The sequence below is a fragment of the Microtus ochrogaster genome, unplaced genomic scaffold (assembly GCF_000317375.1).
Source record: "Microtus ochrogaster isolate Prairie Vole_2 unplaced genomic scaffold, MicOch1.0 UNK1, whole genome shotgun sequence".
Taxonomy (NCBI): Eukaryota; Metazoa; Chordata; class Mammalia; order Rodentia; family Cricetidae; genus Microtus; species Microtus ochrogaster.
Genome location: NW_004949099.1, coordinates 4105978 through 4114559, shown reverse-complemented (window position 1 = coordinate 4114559; position 8582 = coordinate 4105978). Strand labels below are relative to the sequence as shown.

Sequence of the window (8582 nt, the reverse complement as noted above, 5' to 3'; positions counted from 1 at the left end):
CTTTTTGTCTTAGTGACAGTGTCCTTTGCTTTACAGAAGCTTCTCAGTTTTAGTAGGTCCCATTTATTCAATGTTGCCCTTAATGTCTGTGCTGCTGGGGATATACATAGGGAGTGATCTCCTGTGCCCATATGTTGTAGTGTACTTTCCACTTTCTCTTCTATCAAGTTCAGTGTGTTCAGATTGATATTGAGGTCTTTAATCCATTTGGACTTGAGTTTTGTGTATGGCGATAGATATGGATCTATTTTCATTCTTCTACAGGTTGACAACCAGTTCTGCCAGCACCATTTGTTGAAGATGCTTTCTTTCTTCCATTGAATACTTTTACCTCCTTTATCAAAAATCAGGTGTTCATAGGATTGTGGGTTAAAGTCCGGGTCTTCTACTTGATTCCAGTGATCTTGCTTGATAACTGTTTTGTTATATGTACTTTTACTATGTTAAAGTTAAAGCCTTTCTTTTTTGTTTAAACAGAAAAAGGGGAAATGATGGAGGAGGGTCGTCTGTCTATCTGTTACTCACATTGGTTAATCAATAAAGAAAACTGCTTGGCCTGATAGGTCAGAACATTGGTAGGCGGGGAAGACAGAACAGAATGCTGGGAGGAAGAAGGCAGTGAGGCAGGCACCATAGCTCTCCTCTCCGAGATGGACATAGGTTAGAATCTTCCCAGTAAGCCACCTCCTCGTGGTGATACACAGATTACTAGATATGGGTTAAAGCAAGTTAGCCAAGAAGATGCTAGATATAATGGGCCAGGCAGTGTTTAAATGAATACAGTTTGTGTGTTGTTATTTCGGGTGTAAAGCTAACCATGCAGCAGCCGAGTGGGATGAAAAGCAGGCCTGCTTGCCTCATCACTACAAGGAAATACATACTCAGTAGTTCAACCAGGCCACTCACATGGTAGGGTCTGGGGACTGCTGGGAGACATCATGCCCACTCTGGAAAACACTTTGTCTTTAAGAAGAACGGGATCTTTTTCATCCTAACTAGGAACCCATGGTGCCCCAGATGGAAAATGGGTGTCAGTGGTAAGCTTTCCTACAGCATTTCTCACGGTTGCCCATCCACCAAACATGCTCAAAAACTGAGAATGCCCATCCCACTCTCTAGACCCTGTGGTGTAGACACAGAAGAAGTAATCCAAAGCTCCTCAAGGGTTCTTACAGCAGTGAAAAACAAGATCCACCAACTCCAAATGATCTTCAAAACCAGAAACAAGTCTCAGACTTGTTTAAAAGTCCAAAGTCCAAAATCTCTTCTGAGATGTATGAAATCTTTTAACTCTAATCCCCTGTAAAATCAAAATCAAAAGGCTTTCATCACATGCTTCCAACATATAATGGCACAGGATATACATTACCATTCCAAAACATTGAAGAAAGCATAGTGAGGAAACACTGGACCAAAGCAAGACCAAAAACCCTCTGGGCAAACTCCAAACTCTGCATCTCCATGCAGGTCAAAAGTCTAAGTGCTCTCAGACCTTCAACTCCTTTCAGCTTTGTTGACTACAACACGCTTCCTTCCCTCGAGCTGGCTCCACTCCCTGTAAGCAGCTTCCCTATCAGGGATCCCATGACTCTGGCATCTCCAATATTTTGAGTCTCCAAGTCAATTTAGCTTCCATCTTTGCAACTTCACACAATGGCCTCTCTAGGCCTCCATTCATGGACACCCCTGACATATACCTGGCCTCACAATTCCTTAGTTGTAGAGGGAGATTTCATAACCCCTTTCTTGTGTCTTTGACTCTGAAGCCAGAACAACGTGAATGAGGCTGCCAAGTTCTGTTGCTTGCTGGAGCTGGAACATGGCCCCTTTGTTCAATCACATCTTTGCCATCTTTCTGGTTTTGATGGTTTCCTTCGCTGCCTAAGCCTGGCTGTCCTGAAATGTGATCTCATTTAAGCTTTCTTGAACCTCCAAAATGACATGATATTTTGTCACTCTGAATTTAAATACTGTGTGTTCCACCCTCTCTCGGTCAATCTACATAATATTTGTTTTTCTCTCACGGAGCTATCTTACTTTGTGTAGCAACTTCATGGTTTGTCTATGTTCCAATATGGCAGAAAAAAAGCAGAGGAAGAGACACCCAAGCTGAAGTTTGGTTGTAATTATGTGTGTAATTCCTTTTCTTTTGGAACAATGACTATTTATGACAAGAAATGTTAAATAGATATAACAGAGGAAGTTGAAATATTGAGACCTAATAGAAGTTCTCTACAGAGATAAATTTCTTTCCCAGAAAGTGCCACAGTCATTCAGTCCCAAAGACATACAGAGTCTTATATTAATTATCAATTGTTTGGTCTGTTAGATCAAGCTTATTATTCTCTAGCTCTTACAACTTAAATTGAACCATAATTCTTCTCTATCTTTAGCCATTTGGCTTGGTACTTTCTCTCACTCAGGCATTCTCATCTTGTTTCTTCTACATCTGGCTGGTGAATGTATCTCTGTTCCTCTTCCCAGAATTCTCTAGTCTGGTATCCCTGCCTATACTTCCTGCCTGGCTACTGACCAAACAACATTTTATTAAACAAATACAAGTGATGGATCCATACAGTGTACAAAAGCATTATCCCACAACAGTGGTCACATACTTAAAAGTAGTATGGGATATCCCTGGTCATGATATGTAAGAGCCTTCTCACAGGACTCACTTAAAGACTCATTGTTATGTATATATAAATTCATATATAGAGAAAGATAGATAGATACAAAGCAATGTTATATATCATGTATCTTACATGTATGATATAAGATATACATTTTACCACATCTCCACGGGCATGTGGTTTAATTTCCTGTTACATATTTGCCGCCACATAGCGTAAAGTAAATAATTATAGTAGAAAATACACAACTTTATATTTTCATGTACACCAAAGCACATAGGTAGTATGCCATCATTGACAGCTCTAATGCCATCACATTGGCTCTTCATAAAATAACTGCAAACATTGAATATTTAGACATTTATCAGCCTCTCATACAAGGACATGAAAAATGATCTCTATGTTTTTCAGTGCTCATAAACACCAAAGGACAGACAGTGGCATAGCTATGGACGACAAAGAGTTGGATGCAGTAAAATGTTGGATCATCCAAGAATATAGCTCTTGATGATGAGACAATGCTGTCCAGGATGGACATCAGCACAAAGACACTCAGGAGCAGCAGGATGGTCCAGGTGGCCCTTGGCTCTGGAAATGCTGTTGGAGAGAGGCTGGTGCTGTAAGAAGCAGGGACGGCTTCTTATGCCTGCACAGGAGAGTCAGCATGTACCCGCTGGAGAGGGCCATAAGACTAATAAGAAAGGCTGCCCTGAGGGCCAGCAGTGTGGAAAATGTACTTCACATGACATAACTCATTGGTAAAGATACTAGAATTTGGTATCATACATATAGTTACCCAAGGTCAAAATGTGTGTGGTCGTAATAGGCACTAAGAGGTGATTGCCAATGGACCTATAAGAGACACTCATGGGTAGAAGAGCAAAGAGATGTGAAAGACAGATTTGTGCTTGACCTTTGCTAAACAGGAGCTTCTGGGACTGAGGATGATAGCCTGGAGGACACTCAACAGGCTGGTGGTACACAGAGCAAGACCCTGAAATTCTGTACAAGTAAACAAGGAATTGACATATAATGTTCCTGTCTCCGCCAGGAAATAAAAATGTCTATGGCTATGACTGCAGTGATCAGAAGCAATAATATGTGGATTAGGACCAAGAGATCAATAGGCAGGTCATGAATTACTCGGATGACATATTAGTTGACTCAAGTATAAATACTTTAAAGAATTTTGATTATGCTTGCCTCTGTAGTAAAGTCTGTGGTTTGGTGAAAACAGAGGCAGTCTGGGAATGCAGTCTGAGGGCAGGATCACCCCTTCAGTTTGAGTACAGGTAGAGGTAAAAGAGCTCCCTAATGACTGGCACCCTGCTTCTCTGGTCTTCAGCATTAACCCCTATACATGCCTCCGGGTTTTTATTATTAATACCAATTAGAATTCATACTGCAGGTGTTCTTCTCTTTCCCTATCTTTCTTATCCATCTAGACAAATTCTATCACTAAAACCACATCCAGACTATTGAGTACCAGAACCCGAGGATGCTCCTATCTCTATATCCTATTGTTATAGATGCTTATGCATGGTCAATACCCATTGCTTTGTGTAAGCTGAGATATTACACTCTGGTCACTGTCCTGTCAAACGTGGACAAGAAAAGGCCAATGATATCTTTTTCAGTGCTGATGAATACAAAAGGACTGACTGTGGCATAGCTATGGCTCACAAGCAGCAGGATAAGGTAGAATATTGGATCATCTTTGAACATATGGTTTGAAAATATCATAAAGCTATCCAAGGTACACATGAGCACAAAGAAGCACAAGAGCAGCAGGATGGTCCGGGAGGCCCTTTGCTCTGCTGATGCTTTTGGAGAAAAGGTGGTGATGTGAAGATGCTGGACCTGCTTCTTGTGCCTGCACAGCAGAATCAGCATGTACCCGCTGGAGAGGAACATGATACCCATAACGACAACTTCCCTGAAGAAGATCAATGAGTACATTACGTATTTTATTGGGAAACTGAAATGTACAAGAGAGCAAGATTCAGTCATATAGAGTAGGTGGTCTGAGGTCACATTAGGGGTCTTAACCATGGAGATGAAAAGGTAAGTGGAAAAGGATGAGTAGAAGGAACAAAGGGCAAACAAGGACCACAAGTTGTGACATGGGGATAATTTTCTTTTAAACTTTGCTAAACAGGAGTTTCTGGGGCTGAGAGTGATGGCCTGGAGCACACTCAGCAAGCAGGTGACACAAACAGAGAGACCCCTCAAAAATCTGTATAAAAAGAGAAGAGATTTACATGTGATGTCATCCCATCCATGATGAAACATGAAAATATCAGCATCTATGATGCTTGCAATCAGCAACAACAGAAGGTGGATTACAGCCAAGCAGCCAACGGGCAAGTCAGTGAGTCTGGGCTTGTGCTCACTACTGAGTGTGAGGATGTGGAAGAGGAGAAGGACACTGTTGCCTGAGATCCCAATGCTTATCTCAGAGAATACAGTGTTTCTAAAGTTAGTGTAAGTGTACAGCTTTCTGTTCTGACTCATCTTATGTGGTCAAGAAGCACAGAGTAAACCTTGTGGGGGAGAAGCAAGAGACCCCTCATCTCAGACAGCCTCCTTGACTGTGAATCTGAACCAATGCTATCACCTTGGGAATACATGACCAGTTGAGCTCAGTTCATCCTTCTCCACTGGAATCCCCTACATCAGCTCACCCCAATCTCAGATGACACCGGTTGTCCCCATTGTCCTAGTGCTTTCCCAGTGTCGTGTTTCTCTGTCCTTTGTGAGGCTCCCTTGCACATGGACATCCATGGAAACCAACAACAGTGCATCACAGAACACACTGCTGTCCCCACTGCTGCAGTAAGAGCGTCCCCATGAACTATCCTGTTCTCCCCTGCAGAGTTCTCATCCTCGGGGACACAAGCAGCTGTTTTGTGGGAATATGAATTAGGAAGACTTCATAAACTAGAAATGCTACCTTCACAGGACAGAAATCCCATGGGCTGACATGGACAGGGTCATTGATTTCAGTGCCGTCTTTGTCTGTTCCTTTACTACCAAATATTCTTAATAAAGTTTTATTACAAATGTTGAGAATTGTGATCCCTAATAGACTACTTCAAATTCTCCCCGTGACCTGCCAATATCTCAGAGTGTAGCTTTGAGAACTCTGAGGCTGAGTTCCAGTCACCTCCTCTAGTTCATGTGGACAACCATGTTCCTGTGTCTGGAGTACATCATGAGTGACATGCAATGAGGTCTACACACCCGTCATGAAGTGTGTCCAGCACATGATGGTCTCTGTGAAGTGTTGGCTGATGCCTTTCTCACGTATGCCTTATGCGTGTAGTATTGGAGAGTGAAGGCAGCTCTGTTAATGACTGTTCAGCTCCGTCCCTACCTGAAATGAAAAAAACAGAAATGAGGGAAGAAAGCAAGGGCTGTGTAACATCTGCAAAAACCTCGACAGAGCTCCAATGTGCTTTTCTTTTCTGAATGGTGATGTTTCTCTTCTCTCCTTGACCATGTTTAGTACAAGCAAGCTTTTAGTCACTATCAAATATTAGGCACACACAGGTTCTAATTTTTTTCTCATTTAGTATGAGAATTCAGAGTGACTCTAGGTGAATTCAAACAGAACTACCATTACAGTACCATTCCATCATGTGGTTCCAGAGGAAGGAAAAGCCCTTAGCATTCTGATGTCATCTCTCCTGCAAGTGAGTGCTGTTATTTCTCCAGACTCAAAGGGCATGAATCTAAAATTTCTACGAGGAAGGTTGTGAAATGGTCTGCTGGCAGAATGTCTCTAGTAGAACACATGTGTTTGATTTCATGTAGCATCATCCATACAGAGCAGATGATGCAACCAACAAAGACGTGTGTGGTGGTGCACACTGGTAGGCTAGTCTTAAGAGGTAGAGACAGGAGGATCACAACATTAGACAGAGGACATGAAAGCTTGATCCTGAGTCAATCCTTAGAACCCATGGTAGGTAGAGAAAGAACCAACTTTACAATGTTTTTCTAGCACACATGAGAGCACTAACATTTTATAGTTTGTCCAGTGAGATGCTATTAAGAGAAATGCCATTTTAAATTAAGGTTACAAGATGAAGCTATTGTATAATATTTTAGACCATGTGACCATGGCATTTGATATTAAGGGGAAGAAAACATGTTAAAATCCATAAACATACGTATTCATTGAAGAATTCAGAATTGTGTTAATTGGCAAAAATATTTTTTAAAGACAATATCCAAATATAAAAATTTTATAGTATCACAAGAAGAGTTAATAGATTAGCAGATAAATAGACTGGGTATTCTATATAACAATAGTATTTTGGGTGAATAGTTTTATTAAATTATTTCCATTCAATTGGGAATGTTCCTATACCATATAAAAGTATTTCTCAGGTCCCTGTCAATGGGGGAAAAGGGAAGGAGGAGAAAGATCAATTTTCCCAAAGTAAAGAGAAGAAAAATAATTTTCTGTACACATATGTTGTGTACAGAATGGATTCTCTTTTGATGATTCTGGGGAAATCACAGTGAAGTGGCAATAAAGGTTCCATGAGTCTCCAAGTGGTGACACGTAACACACTGTCACCAGTCCATGATGACCTCTGTAGACCTACAGAATAAAGGCTGTGAGTGCAAGCATGTGTGTGTGTTTGTGTGTTGAAATACATGCAGTTCATGTTAAATAACGTATGCACTGAAACGCTCTAAAACACTAGCTTGATGGGGGCTGGGAATGGCACCAAGGATAAGAGCACTTGTTAAGGAAGCAGAAGATCTGAGTGTGGGTGTCAACACCCAAATAAAAAGACTAAAAAGCATGGGAGCTGGAGAGAAGGGTCAGCAGTTAGGAGCACATACTGCTCTAGCAGAGAACACAGGATTAGTTCCCAGTATCTACATCAAGAAGCTTACTACTGCTTCTGACTTCATCTACAGGGTATCTGATGCCCTACTGTGAACATTGGCACACATGTGAACACAGATGCACGTAATTAAAAATGAAAAAATCTGGGCTGCAAAAATTGTTCAGAGTTCAATTTTCAGTAGCTACATTGAGGCTCACAACTGTCTATAACTGTAGCCCCATGAGATCTGCTGCCCACTTCTAATGGGCAGATGTACATGCAGACACAAATTCCATACATTTTAAATACATACATTAGAAAAAAATAAAAATATTAAAAATGTAAAGAGAAGCTTGTCTGAAACATACACTTTAGCCTTGGTAAGTAGCATGTTATTCCTTTGGAATACCTGGGTTTCCTTAGTTCTTTTTAGCTCATGAAAAGAAAGAGGAAGAGAAGAAGAAGGAAGGGAGAGAAAGAGGCATTAGTGTGAGGAACATTTATTCATACACACACACACACACACACACACACACACATATATATATATATATCATTGTCAAAGTCCTGTGAGCTGTGTTTCATTACTATAAAATCTCATGTTCTCTGTCACTTCAGAAACCACAGCCCTGAAACCTTAAGCTCTTCAGAAAGCAAAGCAGGGGCAGAGGCCTTGAACCTTCAGTGATATCCTCAACATCTTGTCTTCAAGGAACCCTGCTTTGAAACAACAAAAAGAGCTTTTCTGGAGGTGAAATTACACAGCACCAAGAGAAAGTTCTCTTCCTTTCTACAAAGCACAGACCAAGGATGGGGAAAAGATTTCTTATAATAATGGGTGCCAGTTTGCCAGGGACACACAACTCCCTAAGTTACACACTACATCCACATTCTGCATGACACCCAATTGCATTCATTCAATTTCTACATCAAAGAATACATGGTGTCAAATTCTCTACATATTACAAAGTAAGTCTAGCAAGGAAAGATGCTGCCGTCTTGGCTAGTGTGTCAGTGCTATAGAGAGCATTCTCAGAATTGTGCACCCTTCAGGAAACAAGCTACAGGGCCTCTCGTAGCCTGTCCTACCCTCCCAGATCAGGCA

At 41.2% G+C, this 8582-nt stretch overlaps 1 pseudogene; it reads right to left on the bottom strand.

Annotated features, from left to right (window-relative positions):
- Window positions 1-2994: 2994 nt before the first annotated feature.
- Window positions 2995-4553, bottom strand: LOC101992629 (annotated as a pseudogene).
- Window positions 4554-8582: the final 4029 nt, after the last annotated feature.